Source organism: Camelus bactrianus, chromosome 15 (assembly GCF_048773025.1).
Source record: "Camelus bactrianus isolate YW-2024 breed Bactrian camel chromosome 15, ASM4877302v1, whole genome shotgun sequence".
NCBI classification, from domain to species: domain Eukaryota; kingdom Metazoa; phylum Chordata; class Mammalia; order Artiodactyla; family Camelidae; genus Camelus; species Camelus bactrianus.
Genome location: NC_133553.1, coordinates 58,094,841 through 58,115,298, shown reverse-complemented (window position 1 = coordinate 58,115,298; position 20,458 = coordinate 58,094,841). Strand labels below are relative to the sequence as shown.

The 20,458-nt window shown below is 35.5% G+C and overlaps 1 protein-coding gene across 1 annotated transcript in view; it reads right to left on the bottom strand.

Annotated features, from left to right (window-relative positions):
• COMMD1 (copper metabolism domain containing 1) overlaps positions 1-20,458 on the bottom strand; it is a 109,243-nt gene that overhangs the window by 24,312 nt on the left and 64,473 nt on the right. The window lies entirely within an intron of this gene.

Genomic DNA, 20,458 nt, shown 5'->3' with positions numbered 1-20,458 from the left:
ACTCTAACAATTATATCAAGCAAAATAAAATTAATTTTGTAATTTTATCACAAGATTGGAACAATGAATATTTCCCCTATCTTAAATCAAATTAAATATGTACCACTAGTATTTAAACAACATGAAACTGAACTTGTCACATAAGAATTATTCTTAACAAATAGTACATGCAAAATTATTTTTATTCATCAAAGGAAAAAAGGTCTTCACTCTTCTTCTCATCCAGTAAACAGATGTTTCTCAATTTTCTGGCTTTAGATTTCTTATCTCCTTATTCTCTCTCTGGGTACAAACTCATCGCCATGACAATCAACTCTCTGCAGATTACTTTCATTAATAATGATTAATAATTTCTTCCCTGAAACATCTCCTGAGTACAGTTCCTATATTTCCAAATATACACTAGGCATTGCCAAAAGCTATCCTGCTAAGGCCTTAAACCTATTATATCCCCCAAAATGAATTCTGATACAATCCAATCCTGGGTTGAAATCCTAATTCTGTTACTTACTAGCTATGAGACAATGAGTGAATTACTTAAATTCTCTGAGCCTGTTTCTCCCCTGTAGGATGCAGATACAAGTAGTTCCTTTAGCAAAGGCTTATTATTTTATCTAAATAAGATAATGCACTAAAGATGTGAGCATAGTGACTGACACACAGAAATCATTAACAAATACTAGACATTTTCTCTCTCAAATTTACTCTTCACCCTGTTTTCTCTATTTTTCCAAAGATCATCATTATCCTTCCAATCCTAATCTCAAATCTCCATGGTCCCCTTTGACATCTTCTTCTTTCTTGTGGTTAACATCCAATTAGCTGTCAAATATTTCAGTTCTGCCCAAATAAATACAATTGAAATCAACAAACATTTATGGAATGCCCACTATGTTTACAAACATTGTGCTAATGTGTATGGGGTAAGAGTAAGACATAGAATCTGCCTTTACGAATGGGCTAGGAGCTGTAAATATGAGGCCAGGTGAGCAGAACTATAACCAATAAAGAATAGGATATGAATTCTAGCTCTTCCATGTATTATGAAGCCTTGGGAAATTCATTTAGCCAGTTTCATTTTGTTCAACTGCAAAATGGGAGTTGCAATACTTACCTCACCTGATTATATCCAGAATTAACTAAGATGGCATAAACAAAGGGCTCTAGTCAGAGGCTGAGACATAACAGATGGGCTTATTTTTCTTTTTAACTCAGAGATTCCTTAAAAATCAAGTTGCTCAATGGAGGTAAGGGGATGGGGAGTAGGGTGATGCTAAGGACTGTGAGAAACTGTAGAGATTTCTAAATTGCCTTTTAAAGGGAATGGCCACTATTCCATTGCAGCCAAATATTGCCATATAGGAACACAAGCCAGTGACATATAATTTTTTATTTTAAGACAAGTCAGAAAGTTCGCATTAATGTGAACTCTCCAGTTTTTAAAAAAGAGTGGCACATAATTTTTAAAGTTTTTTAAAGTGTGCACCAAATATAACATCTGCTAAAACCTGTGAGTCCCCAATTTGCAATCTATGCCTTAATGGTTCAGAAGGAAGGGAGAGGCTGCAAATATAGTTCCCTTGCTAGAAGTTTCAAAGACTTAATGAGAGTGGAAGGTAATGCTTTTGGTTTCATCACTTGGTTCTTCTTTTTTCCTGTGCTAAGAAAATGATAACAGACAAAATTAGATTCTATTGTTGATAGACAATGTCAAACACAGACAGCAAAGACCTTAATACCATTTAATATTCTGGATCCAGAATATTGTATAATACAGATTTGACTGGTCTTTGTGCTTGGTTCCTGGGAAAGCATCTAAAGCCTTGGGATTTCCCCAGTGATAAAAAATGTCCTGTTATTTATGGTGGGCCCTGATAGTTTACACCAAAGAGGTGACTCACTGTGGGCCCCTAAATAGCTTATGATAAAGAGATGACTCAGGATGGGGACAGATCAAGCAGAAAAGACCAACCATGTGATCAGAGGGTTGATTTTGAGTCACTTAATATCAGCCCAACCTCTTTTGAGGGCAAGAGGGCTGGTGATTGAGTTCAATCACATGGCCAATGATACAATCAATCATGGCTAGGTAATGGGACCCCAACAAAAACTCTGGACACAGCTCAGTTGAGATTCCTGGTTGATGAACATATCAATGTGCTAGGAGGGTGATGAATCCCGATTCCAAGGGGAGAGGGCATGAAATTTCTATATTTGGAACCCTCCTAGACTTCAGCCTATGTGGCTCTTCATTTGGATGGTGCTGATTTGTATCCTTTATAATTAAATGGTAGTAGTAAGTATAGTGCTTTCCTGAGTTCTGAGTCATTCTAGCTAATTATCAAACCTGAGGGGGGGTTGTAAGAACCTCCTACATTTGTATCTAGTTAATCAGAAGTGTGGGTGTTCTGGGACCCCCAACCTTGCAGGCTCTGAAGTGATAGCAGTCTGTTGGGGGATTGTGCCTTTAACTGTGAGATCTGCACTAACTTTGGGTGGTTAATATCAGAACTGAATATTGCAGTATACAAGAGCATACCTTTTAAGTGTAAGATTTAACACTACCAAAACATTTGATAGATCTAAATTGTTGGTGCCAGAGAAAATTCTAATCTCAGGAGTACTTAGGAGCCTAAACTCATTTATAGCCTAACTCAATAGCTCATATTTCAGCCACAAGTGATAATGTTAGCAAAGCAGGTACCAAATGTTACATTAAAATGACAAATTGGAAATTATTCCTTTCTTAGAGCAAAATAGAAAACTAACATTTATTCCCCCTTGAAGACTTGTCACAAGTCTGACAGAAGGAAATACAACCAGTGAGAGTTTATCTTTCAGGCTCCAGCAATATATATTATTATTTATTTTCATTCAACTTTAAATCTTTGTCCTTCCCATCATTCCCTACCAGCTCTCTTCCCTTCATAGGTAGGACTCCCACCTGAGTCCTAACATTTTTCACTCCTAACACTGCTTGAGATCTATTTTCTCAAGTAAAATTAACTGCTTGGCCTTAAACAATGAAGGCTCACCTTCTATCATATATCATTTATTCTCAGATTATTCAATTATTTTGGCTGTCTCACTGAAAACCTTCCAGTCTCCCACATCTGCCCCTATCCTTTCTGCAGAGTCCAAAAACACATAAGGTTAATATCATGTAAACACCAGAAAAAGTAAAGAAGCCAGAATATAAAATATCTGCCCTTTATTATGCAAAGCCAAGTTTTCCTAAATCCCAAGTATTACAGTGCTAGACAAAAACTATTTAATAAAGTTTGACTGATTGATTTTGACAGTGGTATTTCCATTTTCCAAAAAAGGTCTTTAGTATCCTTTCAAAGTTAATTAAATTTTATTTCTTAATGAATTTAGTCATGTTTTCAAGAATATATACAACATAAATGTAGAGCTTTAAGAATAATAAAAACACACAGTGCCCAATGATCCAGCTGAAGAATTAGCACACCACCAATACCTTTGAAGGTGCTGTATTTCCCCTTCCCAACTGCATTCTCAAATCTTCCCCTTGGAGGTAAACACTATCTCTGCAGTGACTTCTGGGAATCACTTTTAATTTCAAATGTTCACTTGCTCTTATTTCTTAAAGAGACTACCCTTTCTCCATTAAATCATCTTTGCATCTTTGTTGAAATCAAATGACCATGTATATAGGAATCCATTTCTGAACTCTGTATTCTTTTCATTGATGTATGTGCTTATCCTTTCTCAGTTAACTGGGACCATAAACCAAATGACTGTGATTTGATGCCTACATTATGGTCAGCGTGTTTCACCATTAACTGGATTTGAGACAGTGATCAGCATCCTATAAATAGAATATGGGACTACAAATCAATAGAAATTAATTCTAATACAAATCCTATCATCAGTGAATGGAAGTCATATACCTCCATGTGTCTTGGGGATTATCATACTTACTACATGGGATTGCTGAAGGTCAATTGAGAAAACAGATAGAAAAATGCCTCAAACAGGTCACACAACCAAAATATTTTTTTCTAATTTTTCATTTAGGCATCTAATTTTAAGTATTCATGAATTTTCATCCTTTCCTCCACATCTGAATGTTGAAACTTGAATCTAGGACTTAAGTAATAACAAATAGCCTATCAAAACTTTTATACATTTAGCCTTGATTTGCATTCCTGATCAGTCATCATAGGAGTGAAGCAGCTATAGTCAAAATTTCCCCTCGTTGTCCCCTGGGAATTTAAACATTTTCATAATCATTTTCATACAGATATTTTGCCCTGTTCTCCTCCCTCAAACTATAGTGTAAGTATTGAAATGCTAAACAAAGATCATCTTAAGAGAGCCCAATGGTAAAGAAAAAAGAGAGGATGGGGTAGGGATTTTCTTTCCTACTGGTAATTTCAGGAAATAATTGTGAGATTAGAAATGATAATTCAAGAATCCAGTTGTCTTCTCTCCAACTTTATCTTTAAAAAAAAAATGGGGACAAGAAGCCTTAGTAAATTCAGATTAAGTCTGAATAATGTTAGTTTCATTGTCTATAACCAGACAAAACTGAGTGAACAATATCACTGTTAATTCTGCTGTACTTCTACAGTGGTCACTGGGAAGACCACCGCACCAACCTACCAGGTTTGTCACATACTCCTTCCATGATGACTAGCTACTTTCCATTCTTATTTTTCTCTTTTTCTTTCATTTTCTTTCACACCTTTTCTAATTTTAATTTAATAATCAAATTGCATTACAGAATTCAAATCATCACAAAGAATTTTCTAGTTAAATAGTTTCTCTTCTGAATTACACAGAAACATCCAAGTTAACTTTTGCCTTGAGCTATAATCTATCAAAAGTTTTAGTAAGAGGACTTTCATTAAAAACAAATTAACAAATATAATAAACATCATATCCTTATTATCTGAATAATACTATTCTTGAAACAGCATTTGAAATGAAAATAACAAACTCCAGGTTTACCTTAAAGTAAGTGCATACAGAATGTCACTATTGTAAATTTCTGGGTCATGTTAGCCTGACTTACATAATTAGTTTCGATTCACATATTTTGAATTTCTTCATCCTTTTGATAGTATTTCAAGTTTCATCACCTACTTGCCTTATAAAAATAGCATATATTTTTACAATGACAAATACTGATATAAGGCTGACTACTCCTTTGAATTACATGTTTGCATCCATCCAGTGTAGAATAACTTTAATAACACTACATGGGTTAAAGTAACTAGAGTCTCAAGTTTCTGACAATCTCACTCAAAAGACATAAATCTCCTTTAAAAAAGTTCGAAATATTGGATAAATACATAAATATATAGCTAAGCTCATAAAAAAGCAAGGGGTGAAAAACAAAAAGACAGCTGAAAATCAGTTGATTTTTAATGATCAGCCAATACAGAAGACAAAGCCTTAGGCCCATACAAGGCAATGAGGTAACAGACTCCCAGATAAAAGATGCCACCTTCAGAACTTTCCCTCCTCAGCAAAAGGATGAGTAAGCTCCACCGCCCCGCTCCCCCAAATCTGCTTTCCAAAAGAGAAGGGAAGAAAGAGGTCACGTGAGTTCTCAATCTCAAATTACAAAACACAGAAGAAAAAAGCCACCGTGATGGTTAATTTTATGTGTCAACTTGACTGGGCTAATGGATGCCCAATAGCTGATAAACCATTATTTCTGGTTTGTATCTGTGAGCGTGTTTCCAGGAGACGTTAGCATTTGAATGGGTAGAGAGTAAAGATCTGCCCGCAACAATGTTGGCAAGCATCATCTAATCCACTGAGTGCCCAACAGTACAAAAAGGAGGAGGAAGGGAGAATTCTCTCTCTTCTTGAGCTGTGACAACCCTCTTCTGCTCTTGGGCCTGGGAGCTCCTGGATCTCAAGCCTTCAGCCTCAGATTGGAGAAGTACCATTGGCTCCCCTGGTTTTCAGCTCTTCAAATTTAGACTAAATTACCATACCACGGGCTTTCCTGGTTCTCCAGTTTCCAAAGAGCAGATGATGGGACTTCTAGGCCTCCATAATCGTGTGAGCCAATTCCTGTAATAAATTTCCCCTTGTTTATATATCTATATATTATCCTGTTGGCTCTGCTGCTCTAGAGAACACTGACTAATAATAGTCACCATGAGTGAGAGTAAGTAGAAATAAACTGCCAAATTCAGACCTTCAAGAACTTCACAAAATGGAATCATAAGACACACAGAATGAAGAACCAGATATTTTAAATGATCAGACACACTTAAAAAGAGCCAAAAAGAATTTTTAGAAAAATATAATCACTAAATTCAAGTGACTACTATAATATCAAAAGAAGATGCTAAAAATGGCTACATTGATGTCAGAATTTATACAAAAGAGATTCTTAAGTTCACATGTGTATAGAAAATTCTACAAGCAAGCAATGCAGGCCAAATCTTTTACCCAAAAATATTTAGAGTAATTAATGTAGCAACATTGCCTTAAGGGATAAAGTCCTGTGCTCTAGAACTTGGTATTTTGGTTTTACTATAGGAAAAGCTGTCTTGTTCATTTATTCAATCATTTAAGAAATATTTACTGAGCACCTTCTATGTGCTAGGCAGATACAAATAAAATTAAGAAATATTTAACATCTCTCAGTATCAAAATGAGAGATGATACTTGGTTTATGGTTGTAAAAATTTTTGATTTTTATGTCAAGTTTCAAATAAGACTAAATGACCAAGAATTACGCCAAGATTGTGGAGACTTTCATTACTATGTTTAGTAAAGAATATATGGTTGGCAGTCAGAATACTGTTGCAACTAATATACTGTGTGTCAATTTCTCACCTCCTAAATGCTGACTTCCCTTGCTCTACTAATTTCATAGATTATAAGAATAACACAAAAATAGATGTGAATAGGCTTTTAAATATTCTATAGAGATAGAAGGCATTTATCATATAATATTTTAAAAGGAAAAGAAAAAACTTACTTATGTGCTTTGTTTTATATTGGTTGATCCATCTAGTTATGTTTTAAAAGAAAATCTTAAAGGACATCACTGGGCAACAATTCTCCATAGGTGTCCCACATTTCTGGATGTTTTGCGAGCTGAAGAACTGACTATTTTTGTTCCAGACTATCATTTCAAAAATGTTAGTACAGCAAGCAGCTTTGGAAGATAGACAGTCACCCTTCGGAGCAGAAGGCAGGTTTGTTTATTGCCTAGTATGATAATATCTCTACCCAGGCAGGGTTTAGGGTTCCTCTCCTATAACACAGACAAATGCATATGCAGGTGTCACCTGACCCTCTTTGCATCACTCTGGTAAAACTGGGACTTCGGCAAATGGTGCGAATGCTGGTGCTCTGCCTGTTGCTACTACCACCACCAGCAGTAATAAAGTCCTTTGTCTTTGGCCCATGAATCTGCCAGCATCCATAAAACTGTGGTAGATTAATTTGTTAGTTTGTAAATAGGGTAAAATCTCAGTCTCTTCACAATTCTTGAAAGACCAGAACCACAACAATTCACCTTTATTCTTTAGTCAGCACAGCATCCTGAGTAAATGGAGACACTCTGAGTTCATTAACTCTGTAAAAACCCAATGTTCTTGTCACAGCAAACAATGTATTCAAATGTATGTATTATTCTGCTCCAAAAAGGTCTTCAGTGACTTTATAACTCAGTGTTATTGACCTATCAGAGCTCTTCAGCAGGGCCAACCCCACTATTTTGTCATGAATATTTCATCATGAAATAATGAATGAAATAGAAAATGTCTGAGATTTAAATTTCTCATCCCAGGCTTTCCTTCACTCTTTCGGAGGATTTTTTTTTTTTTTTTTGGTAACATTACATGCAACTAATGTTAGTATTTGAAATAATCTTTTGAGTCCAGAGAATTTGAGTCGTAAGAATAGGAAAAAACAGCACAATGAAAAGCAAAGTGTAAAGAATCATACAAATGTGAAAACTGTCACGTCTAAACATTTTAGTAGCTAGAGATTTTTCCTCATAAATACATGCCACCAGACACAAGAAGATGTGAAGGAAATTTATACAAGTGCATGCTTGCTATTGGAAAAACAACTCAAAGTTCAGAGCTCAATTAGAACAGTTTATTATCCAGGGATGGTCCAGGTGTGGCATGTTTAATAGTTTCATCTTTCCTCAAAAACAGCTGGTTGAACAGGTGTGCCTTTGTTACTTGTTGCTCTGTCTTGTAAATTGAGTACAGTTGGGAGGCAATGTCTTATTTTACTATGGGGTGACAATGACACAATAGTACAAGTAGCAGATGTGTTACTAGCAGCACCCCACCAGGATAATATCTGAAGACCTTAACAAGTCTCATAAATGTATAGGCTCTATAGAACCAGAAAAATCTAAAAATAAACTGTAATACTTTTGCTGTTGACCTTTGATAAGGCTCTAGAAATTGAAGTCTAAGAATTAATTTTACAGAGATGAATTTTATTGGTATTAATAGAATGTCCAAATGTGTTTTGGAAAGATGAGACTATAAGCAACGAGCGCTCTGTTCTACCTTTCTCCTTGTTCAAGGAGTAGTCTTCATTTCCCATTAGGTACTACTTTTTATTTTTCATTGAGCTATGTTACTTTTCTACTCTCACAACTCAAATTCTGTGGACCCAAAAAGATGTTTCAAATACTAACATTTAATTGCATACAACATTTAAAAAACACATCCCATAATACTAGAAAGTGTAGGCAAAGCCAAATGAGGATACAGATAAAATTTAAAATAGTTGAGAAAAATTTGTTTCTCAAGTTTTTGAAATAAATAAAAAATAAACCTTGGACTAATAGAAAACCACCTGGTCAATGCAAGAGCTGGACCACAGTTATGGTTACACCAGTGTATGCATTTTTCAAAACTCATGAAATGATACACTTAAGATCTGAGCACTTCAGTATATGCAAATTTTACCTTAAAAATCATAAACAAATCTAGTTAATGAAATGCATATAGAAAAATTTAAGGAAGAAGTGTGTCGATGCCTGCAACTGACTTTTGAAGTATATTTTAAAAACGGTGGATAGATGGATGGAGAGATAGTGATAAAGAAAAAACAGCAAAATGTTAACAATTGTAGAATACACATAGCGGGTACAGAGGTGCTGCCAGTATAATTATTTCAAAATCTCTGTATGTCTGAAAATTTTTATAATAAAATAATATGGGAAAATTACTTTAAAAAAATCAAGGTAGATGGGGAATTGAGAGCAGACACTTGAAAAATATATGGTATATAGATCATTATCGGTTTGCATTCTTCTACATCATTCATGATACATAGAATTACATTTCTTAGAATTTGGTTAACATGTCCACTAGTTCTACCAGTTTCTTATATTTATTTTAAGTTTACAATGTATTTTCTTTCATTTTTTTCTCAAGTATAATAACTACATTGCCTCGGGAAAGCTGCTTAAATTCTCGTAAATTTCTGCATGCAAAAGTAATTTTTAAAGTACTTTGAAATATCTGAAAATTGCTCCATGAATAGGAAATGTACATTTTGGTTTGTGTTAGAATTACTTCTAAAACATCTGACATTTAATAAAGAACACTAAAATTCTTGGTTTTCCAGGCCTCATTTTAAATGGACAAACTTAAATACAACAAAAAATATGACAATTATAATACCTCATTCACAAAAATCTCTTTTCTCTAGGGTTAAGGATGTGATATCAATGTGATATCCATGGACATGCCCACTGTTCCTTGGAATTTGGTCAAATGTGTTTCCAGATGTTCTGCTGGACTGCATAATGGCCAAACCAACCATTTCAGTCATCCCTGAAATTCAATTGCTGAGGTCAGCCAATCCCACAGGAATTCACTGGGTTCATTCAAATAATTGAAAAGAAGGAACAGGCCCTTTCTATTCTATTTTCTTAGAGTCCCAACCTTAGGCTCAGTTCGTTAGTCTCAAAAATGCATTTGGTGGGGGAAGGGTATAGCTCAAGTGGTAGAGCACATGCCTGAGGTCCTGGGTTCAATCCCCAGTACCTCCACTGAAAAATCAAATAAATAAATAAATCTAATTACCTCCCCCCACCAAACCTCCCTCACCAAAATGCATTTGGATCACTAGGAGTTGAGAACATTGTTTCTCTCATCCACTGGAAAAGCAAGGTGGAAGCATTTCCCATTTCTTCTCATTATGTAAAACCCCATTAATAAAATTATTATTCTTTTTTTAATGGAGCTACTGCAGATTGAATCCAGGACTTCATGCATTCTAAGTGTGCACTCTACCACTGAGCTATACCCACAACCCCTAAAAATTTGATACTTAAAAAAGCAAGTTAAGTACCTCCCAAAATATACAGACAAATTACTTTCCATTGGCTGATCTTGGTCTTCATTTCTTTTCCAGAGGTCCCAACTTCTCATGCGTTCATGTTTTGTTGCTATGGATAATATACTACCTGAAATGCCCTGAGTTACTAGGAAAACGTTTCTATTAACACCATTTGTGTCATTTTTTTTTCCCCTGTAATAGCTCCCACATTCATCTTCCTCTCAATATTTTGGGACTCATATTTTAATACTCTAATGCAGTAAGGAGCACACACCTTTCTAAGGAGGTGAGGTAAGCATCAGAATTATAAAAGATACTGAGAAATGATACTTTTTAATCAATCTCGGTTTCATGCCCAGGACTCTCTGAAAAATAGAATGATCTTCCATTAACATGTTGTTCCTCTGGACCAACTGACAAAAAAACAACAGTGATTAGTGAGAAAATAAACTGTAATGATATAAGGAAATTCAAAAAAAGAAGAGCTGTGTGACTATGCTGATGCATAGCTCACGTCAGTTCTATTTTTCCCCCTAATCTTTGTCTACCGTCACCAAAGTTCTTATCAATAATACCCCAAAGACACTATGCTAAAATTGAGATAAAGCTGTGTTGAAATTTATTCTACTCAATGACAGTGGAGGAAATCATGGTGAGTATGACAGACTCCCATCTGTTCCTCAACATCATTGTCCCTTCTTCCACAGTAATAAGTTGGACATGTAACTACCCAGAATAAAAACATGTCTTTCTCTTCCTTGCAGCTAAGTATGGCCATGCGGCTTAGCTCTAATCAATGGGATATAACTGTAAGAACTGCTGTGCCAGCTTCAAGGAATCTTCCTTAAAAGACAGAAGACAGGTAACTTTTTCTCCTTTCTTCTTTGACCCTTTCCTGTTGCCTGAGATGTGGATATAATGGCCTTTGGGGATATGAGGACAAGGATCACATCCAAGAACAATGGTGTGATCCAATGGAACTGTCTGGAATTCTGAAGACTATGTGGAACAGAGCCTATCTCTGGACTTTCACATAAAAGACAAATTCCTATCTTTTTAAAGTCTTTGTTAATTTGGACCTCTGTGACCGACAGCTGAACTTAATCCCATCTAATACAATAAGTAAAGAAAAATAAGATGGTAAAGAGATTCCTTTAATTGAGTTGGAAAGTCATTCCACTAGAGCAGATTGAAAGAGGATGATACATACTTTGAGAAGGAGATGAAGAACTTCTAATTCCTCATTAATGAGGCAGGTTTCAAGGGTTGTTTGTATGGCATAAATAAGAGTCTTTTAAAGAGTTAGCTCAGCTAAGTGGATCAGCTAAGTCTTTGGGATATTCACAGAAGGCTGATAGTTGCTATGAAGCCTAATCACATTGACGGCTTGACAGGGTACATGAGCTCACTGAACCATTAACATGCTTTACTGAACATATGGCTTTAAAAACCTTTGGACTATTGACAGTGTTGCTTTCAACTAATTCTGGGAAGCCCAAGTGGAACCAATTATGATATAACTGTAGAAGACTTAAAATCCATTCCTAAAAGAGTCACACCTAAGACGATCTGTAAAAGATCACTCTCAACAGCATAACAGGTCTAAATAACCAATGGGATACTTTACATAATCACTCTCAGAAATTTGTCAGTTTAAAGAAAGTATCAAGAAGCTTGAAAGATTTTAATGTCATAGAAGACTAAGACCACAGATGAACAGAAGAAAGTCTGTTATAAATCACTTTGATTGACAATTATGATGCAACATGAAAAATGGTAAACCTTACAGAAAAGCAAAAGTTCTTACAATTCTATAAAATGACTCTACATTTTTAAACATTTGATGCTTTCTACAGATTATGAACTGAGATTAGAGAAGTGTATATGGTTCACTGAAACTTTAGAGACTTCAGATGGCTTAAAAGTTTAAATAGACTTTTAAGATAATCAAAAAGTCCAGAGTATAAGCTAATTGCTTGTTAATCTGGAAGCCTTTCATGAGATACACTGAGCCTAAATAAGGAGAGTAGGTAATAAGACAGATAAGCTGCACTAAAAGCATAGAGCAAAGGGTAATTTTCTCTAACAATCTGTAAATTACAATCTTCTCACTAGAGGACAATGATATAAGTACAGACAGTCCCAGAGTTAATGATGGTTAGATTTATGATTTTTCAGCCTTACAATGATACCAAAAAGATACACATTCAATAGAAGCTGTACTCTGAATTTTGAATTTTGATCTTTTCTTGGACCAAGCAGGCAGCCACAGCTTCCAGTCAGCCACACAATCACAAGGGAAACAATACATTTACAATCATTCTGTACCCAGAGAACCATTCTGTTTTTCATTTTCAGTATAGTATTCAATAAATTACATCAGATATTCAACACTTTACTATAAAATAGGCTTTGTGTTAGACAATTTTGCCCAACTGTAGACTAATGTAAGTGTTCTGAGAATGTTTAAGGTAGGCTAGGCTAAGCCATGATGTTAGGTAGGTTAGTTACATTAAATGAATTTTCAACTTATGATGGGTTGTAAGTTATCAGGACATAACCCCATCATAAGTCAAGGAAGATATGTAAATGGAAAATATGATTCACAATCACAAACATTCAACTTAGAGATTTTTAGTACCTGCATGTATCAATGTATGCTTGTACTTTAATCCCATGTTTGTCACTGAGCTTCCAATTATAAGGAAGAAATGTTAGTTCCTTAAGGAAAAAAAAAGTTGAATTTCAAATAGCAGTGGCATATTCAAGAATATCAATTATGTATTCTCCAAGGAGAAAGAAAATCAAATGTAAAGGAACATACTTTTCTCAGCTTTGTTCTTCCCAATGATAAGAAATACAGTTTTAACTGCCACATGACATAAGTCAGTTTACAAAATGAAGTCTTCACAGCAAGGCATATGATCCTTTATCCCTCTCAGCAGGCCTCTTCCTAAGTGATAAATTCTTCCCTAAACTGAATTTATTCAAAGCTGAACAATAAAATGCAGTAGTAGAGAGGACAAAGAAAATGAGGGGAAAAAGGGGGGGGGGGCGGGATTTTTTCTTTTGTTTTTTCAACAAAAGCAGATACAGAATTGTATAATGTATATATACATTGTGCTTAAGGATATATTTTTTAAAGCCCTTAGGGTAAAATAACTGAAAGAAAATACACAAAATACTAGCAATTTTAGGGGTGGTAGAGATTATTAGTACTGGAGATTTCCCTTTCTTTATGTTTTTCAAAATTTCTCCAACATTAGTTTTATCACTTTTATAACTAGAAAGTGAAAATTAAAAATAAGTTAAAAGCAGGAAAAGCCTTTTAAAAATTAACCTTCTCTTTGGAGGGAGAATAGTGATACTTCCAGCATACTTATTTTGCACTGTGGCCTAATGCTTCATCTACCTTGCCAGCCAGAAGCTTGAGAGAAATGCAGAATCTCAGGCCTCACTTGAGACATATCGAACATACATCTTAATAAGATTTCTAGGTGTACATTAAGCTAGTGAAGCATTGTTCTAGAGTATTCATCTAGAAATAGACACCTATGTTGATTACTTTCTACCTATTAATCCATCAGTCTTTCCTATCAATCTATAATGATCATGATTTTGGGTTTACCTATTAGATATAGTCATGTAATTCAGTAAATATTGACAGTAAAAGACAATAATAGGAATATATTAATCATATCCCTAGTTTGCATAATGTTTTTAAAAAGAAAGTATAGTTCCAAATTTCAAACCCAGGCTACCATTCCATATTACTTTAACCACATCCACTGAAATGAATCAAAAGCAGAATATGAATACACCAGAGAGTTTTTAAATAAAGTCTGAAACCCATTAATGAGGAAACACTAGAACCATAGGGTGGCATGATATTGTGGTACTGGAATGCCTGAGTAAGTTCTGCCTCCACCTTATTAAGGCAATTTCGTTCAGTTATTTTGAAATGCCCATCTAGGGCAGGGTTTCTCAATCTCAGCACTATTGACACTTTGGGCTGAATAATTCTTTTGTTACAGAGACTGTCCTGTGCTTCATAGCATCCCTACTAGATATCAGTAGTATCTCCCCAGCTAGAACAATTAAAAATGTATCCTGACACTGCCAAATGCACCCTGGGGGCAACAGGACTTTAGGGACCAGGGTTCCATTCCTTCTCCCATCACATATAAAAGAAACAGTCTGGTGAGAATTGGCTTCTGCTCATTTATGTATAGGATCTACAAGGAACAGGCTCCAGATCATGAGAAGAATGACCTGTTTTCTCCTGTATAAACTATGATTCAATGAGCAGTAAGAATAGCATAATTCCTACTTTCATGGCCCTTAAAGTTAAACAAGCAACTGGGATAGGTATTATAAAAAGGGAAAAGGAGGAGCATGGAAGGTAGCGGGGGGTGGGAGGGGGACTAACCCAGACAGGGACATCAAGAAAATAATCTTTCTAATCAAGGAACATTTGAAGTATTGTTTGGCCTTAGAAATAAAATGAGGTGTTTCTATTTCTTGTAAACACCTTTGGAAGGTAAATACATTAACTGGCCTGATAGCTCATCTTCAATCAAAGGGTTGTTTTTACCAGTGGTACCATTACCCCTGGGCCAACATATAAAAATACATAAAAACAGCTCTGTTATTACTCAATTTCTTTTATTAATAAAACAGGCAGCAGAAAACACAAATTAACTTTACAAATGTAATTTATCAAGCAAAGAAAACTGGAAGGTTTTTCATTATAAACAAAACAGAGATCGAAATTTTTTGATTCAGAGAGTAGAAATGGATTCATTTAAAGCAAACCTAAAGTTATGAATGAAAGAAGTTTCAGGCTGAAGCACATGATGTTCGATGATGGCAACTACTGACTAACCGTAATGTGCATCCCTCCATTAGTCAGGGATATTAGCCAGGAAGAGAAAAGTTTCTGGTGGTGTGGACCTAAAAGATCCCCACAATCTCTAAGGAGTAGGGAACACAGCAATGTGAAGAGAAAAATGGTGATCAGTGATCAAGGAAAAATTCTGTACTAAGGAACATAACACAAACAAAAAGCAAGCTGACAGTGGTGTACTAAAAGCCTCAGCAAGGTAAATCAAGGCTGGTGACACATGATTCCAAGGATTCCAACCTTAACTTTCTTCCTGAAATATTTTAATTTAGTCTTTTGGATTTTGATATTTAGGTATAGTATGTCTAATTTCACCATAAAAAATAAAAACAAAGTAGGATTCACCCGACATAAATTGCTGTAAAGGGAAACTGTACTCCAAAAGCAGAGAGAGATTTCATGAATGATTCTTCATAGAGAGAGAGCATGGTTAGGGAAGGAGAATGAGTTCTGGAGCCAGGAAGAACTGTGCTCAACCCTCTATTCTCTTAGTTGAATTGTACGACCTTGAGTATACTGTTTAACGTCACTAAACCTTTTTCCTCCTTTATGTACCTTAAAATATTATTTTAAGAACTGGCACATAAGAGGCACTCAACAAGTAGCTATTGTTACAAATATTATGGAATTGCTAAATTTTTCCCAGGAGGACTTTTGATCAATAAAACTACGTATTACTGTGGCAGAAAATACCTGACCAGTTAAAAATTCCTTAATTCCTATCAAATTCTTGGTTCTAAGGACTTCTTTTGTTCAGTAGAAAGAGTTTTAAATTAAAAAGAAAGAATATAACTTTTTAGATGTTTAATTTTGTTCACTCTTAGAAGACAGGAAATACTACCCTTCTGGCATATCTCACACTTAATACCACACAGGCAGATACATTCTTTTGTTAGATAGGACTGTGCTTTCCTATATGTCCATAACAACTAGTGAAAACTGGCCAGCTATGTTCAAGTTGTAACCTGGGCTGTCCAACTCTGGTGGTATGATGCAAGGAGCAGGTTAATTCCTCTGATATTTAAAATGCATGTGCTGTGCTAGAAATGCTAGAAAATCAGCCAGCACCACCTAACTCTACGATGCTACTCTCACTTCTTCTCTATGAATCAAGTTAGCTAATAAACTCCTTAAATAGAGGCCATCAGGTAAAAGAGAAGAGCACAAGCTTGTTCTCTTCAAGGCAGTAACAAAATTACTGAGCCTTTTCTGAATTAGATCTATTCTTTATACAATGTCCCTGTGTTTTCACAAGCTGTGGAATTTAAATAAATGTGCAGGCTTGGGATGTTTCCTAAAGAAAACATGAAGCTTGTATTCTCTGCTTCAAGGAAAGAAGAAGGAAAGGAAATGGCATCGAACCCACCTAAGCAGAGTAACTTAACATCAGTTTCAGAAATGTGCTAACCCAACTTCAGGCACAATTTTCTGGCCCTTCAAAGATGGGAAATGAATGCAAGTGTCCCGGAGCTGATTCCTCTTGGGAATGCAGGGAAAGTTAAAATTTTCTCCAAGCTTTATTTACCTACTTATGTTCTTAGAAACAGTAGAAGAAAATTAATATAAATTAAAAAAAAGTAAACACATACATACATTTGTGTGTGTGCATTTATAAAGTCATTGTCTTCCATGAGAAATCAAGTTTTAAGGAAGGCTGCCAACAAATCTTATTTTTTAAAAAAGAAGAAATAAAATGCGCTAGATCACAGAAAGTTGGGGAGAAAAACCATAGTTATTATTATAATAAATTCTACAACAAAATTCAAAACCATTTTGGATTTCTCAGTTATTGGGAATTGCTGCTATTAATAACAGTATATTATACTTTCTGATTCATCAGTTTTAAAAACCATTATCTGTACACAACTCTGTCAGTCAGACAGAATTAGATCTACTTTATATATGAAAAATTGAGAAAGATATGTTACGTGATTTGCCTAACACTACAAAACTAGTTAACAGGCTAGCCAAAATTGGTACCTAGGCTTTCTAACTCCTAGGTCTTTCTACTAATCTGGTAGTTTCAAAGTTTAGCCCCAGAATCCTCCTTCAAACTAAATCTTTTGTGGAAACTCTACTAATTCTGTAGATAAAACCGCAGCTGCTCTGACTGAAGTTGATACTGGGGCCGGAGCCCTGTACACCTCGCTCCATTTTTATTCCCCCATGATGGACTTGGAGGCACTTCTGGGCACTTAAGAAGATGATAATGACTCAAAACAGACAAACAAACAAACAACCTCACAGTGTAAAATACCATCATCAAAGTTCATCTTTCTGACTCATTCCCTATGGGAAATCCACAAAGTTAGTCTAACCTGAATATGAATAAGACTAATAACCAACAAAATAACACTTCTCATGCTACCACATCTGAGACTTTTATAGTCACAAATATGTACTGACAGAAGTAAAAGTTACATCTGATACGTGCCATTCCAAAGATAATGGATACACAGGGTTTACTAATTACTGAACGACTTCCATGTACTGTGTCATGTAACAGGAAGAGAGGAGGAGGATGTCATTCTTTAGCAATACTGTCACCTCATTTACAGTTCTGACATAAATACACTAGCTAAACCATTTATTTCCGAAGTTAAAAACAGACACCTTTCTTCAAATAAAATTTAAATAAAATCTTAAACAGAAGGTATTTTATGCTATTCTAGTGAAATGGGGCAGAGCAGAGGGTGGTGCGAAGATGAGTTAGCCAAGCCTCTATAAAGCAGCCAAAGGCTCTAGGAACACTAGCATGGAGGAACAGCTGGCCAAAGTAAAGGATTATTTCTGAAAAGTTCGCAGTATAAACAGTGAGCAGCATACACTGTTGATAGACTGACATCTGAAGCAGAAGCAGAGGCAACAACACTTGGTTTTTAGGCATAAACCAATTTACTTGAATGCAAAGTACAGCACAAACTTCCTGTCCACACCCACCTGAATAACCATTATATAACATATTAACTCTGTATGCTTCTGCAAAAGTACTATTGCCAGAGGCACATACAAGGTTCAAAAAAATACTGTTTCTTAAAATACCAGCACAAACTTTCCAGGGTTTGAGCAGTTATCAACAGCAGGTCAAGTTTATTAATACCAACTGCCAAACAGAGAGCAAACTCAAACTTAATTTACATTTGAAAATAAACCTTAAATATGGAAGAGAACCAGGGTGGAGATGTTTGACAGTCTATATAGAAAACCACTAAACAATGAGAGATTGCATCTACAAAAAGCACCAGGAAAGTCAGAGCTGATGTCAGGTTAAATCATGTAAGGTCAGAAAAAACAACAAGCCTGCATGAGCTCCAGGGAAGCCATTATCAGCTCCACTCCTTTCTCACCACCGAACGTATTACATCCACTAAGCTGGCTGTTGTATCCAAAAATATATCCTGAAATTATAATACACGATAATTTAAAGACTATGTGGTCTTCTGAAAAGGACAGCAAGCTGAAACGTGACTTTGTTTTCTTCTTGCCTGTGCTACAAATTACCCATGTGAGATAAAGTAAATGTTTTTTCCTCAGCCTTTCATTTGTTAAAAAGGGTTCTAATAGCTACACTACTTACCTCACAATATTGCTGTAATTATATGATAAAATAATGACATCAAAGCATGATTTAAAGTACTAAATACCAGTAACTTGTACACTGTGAAATATATCAATTTTATCAACTAGTTATAGTCAACAGAAGGTTTAATTTATCTTTGTTAACTAAACTTGAAAAGATTTTATATTAATTTACCAATGTTGACTCAAGAAGAAAAATCCCTATACCTGTATGCAGGGAAACGAACCCATCATGACAGCCCCAGATTAGACACAAGCTCTGGTTCTCTCTCAACATTACAGACACAGAACTGAGAATCTTTACCAACCAGAGGTCACTGTCAATAAAAACTTAGTTCAATAGCCTGAACAATTTTTCAGTTGAGCTTTGAATTCTAACATAACAAATTTTGTATTAAAATAAGAGTGGGGAGACATTTTGTGAAAACTTTTAGAGAAAACACTAAATGAGAGGTGCCACTTTTTTGAAAGAAACTATATCAATATACAAAATGATATGATTCACTTAAACATGCAGTGAGTGAACCCCTACTCCACTCTAAGGCCTTGTGCTATGGAAGTCTGTGCTCTAGTGGTCTGGTCCTGCAAGCAGTTTAATACAAATTTTTGTCTATACCAAATACTGAAACATTGTTCTAAGCTTCCTGCTTGCTGGAAGAACTGAAAGAATTAAATATGTGAAATAATGTTTTACAAAGAACAGGCACTCATTAACAGTTTCTGGCTGTTTCATCATCAAAGATGCTGATGATAAAACATGTGATTTGGGCCTCATGTGCTAACTGCCTCAAGTGTCACTTGGTTTTATTTAGTATGTGACTAAACTGAAGCTCTAACAGCCCAGCATTCAAACACATAGAATTAGACTTTTTTTTTAAATTATTTCTCAAACGGCAATATTTTTTACTATTTCTCAAAGGGCGACTTCTGGTGTTATGTACATTGAGAAACTTACCCATTAAACACATATGTGGTGACTGGCCATTATACTGCAGCTGCTACGTATTTTATAACAACTTCCTGGTCAAGGTAGGAATGGCCCAATTGTAAAATGATGAGCTCAGCCCTACATCTGGGAACACTTAGGAGATACTGAGGAGAAAATGTTAGTCACGAGAGAGAGGTTAAACTAAAAGGCTGTGATGGAGAGAAAGGCTGGAAAAGATATGACAATTATACATACAGCACATATGATGATGGAGGAAGCAAAAGCAGCTAGTCTGAAGGGAGAGGAGAATGGATAGAATGTACAAAGAGAGCCTGAAAGTGACCCATGCAGAAAGGAGAGACAAAGAGAGAAAAAAAGAGGGTCAAAGAGAGACTGACTCCTGGAACAATTCTGGGGCTCACTAGGCTCAGTGCCAGTCCACGTGCACCTTATAATATACCCTTTACTCTTTGACATAATTTGACTGTGATAGTTAATGGAAACCAAAAGGACCAAACAAAATCACAGTCTCCTACCTGACATTTCCACTTCAACAGGCTGAATTTTAAATTCATAATCTTTTGATACATTTTCTAACTCCAGCTTTCATCATAAATTGCAGGGGGAGGCCGTCACCCCCTTTTATGGATGTCCCTAATGTGATATCTGTTGTATCTGTTAGATGACACACTGTGATTCAAATTTAACAATTACATGTAAGTAACTTGAGA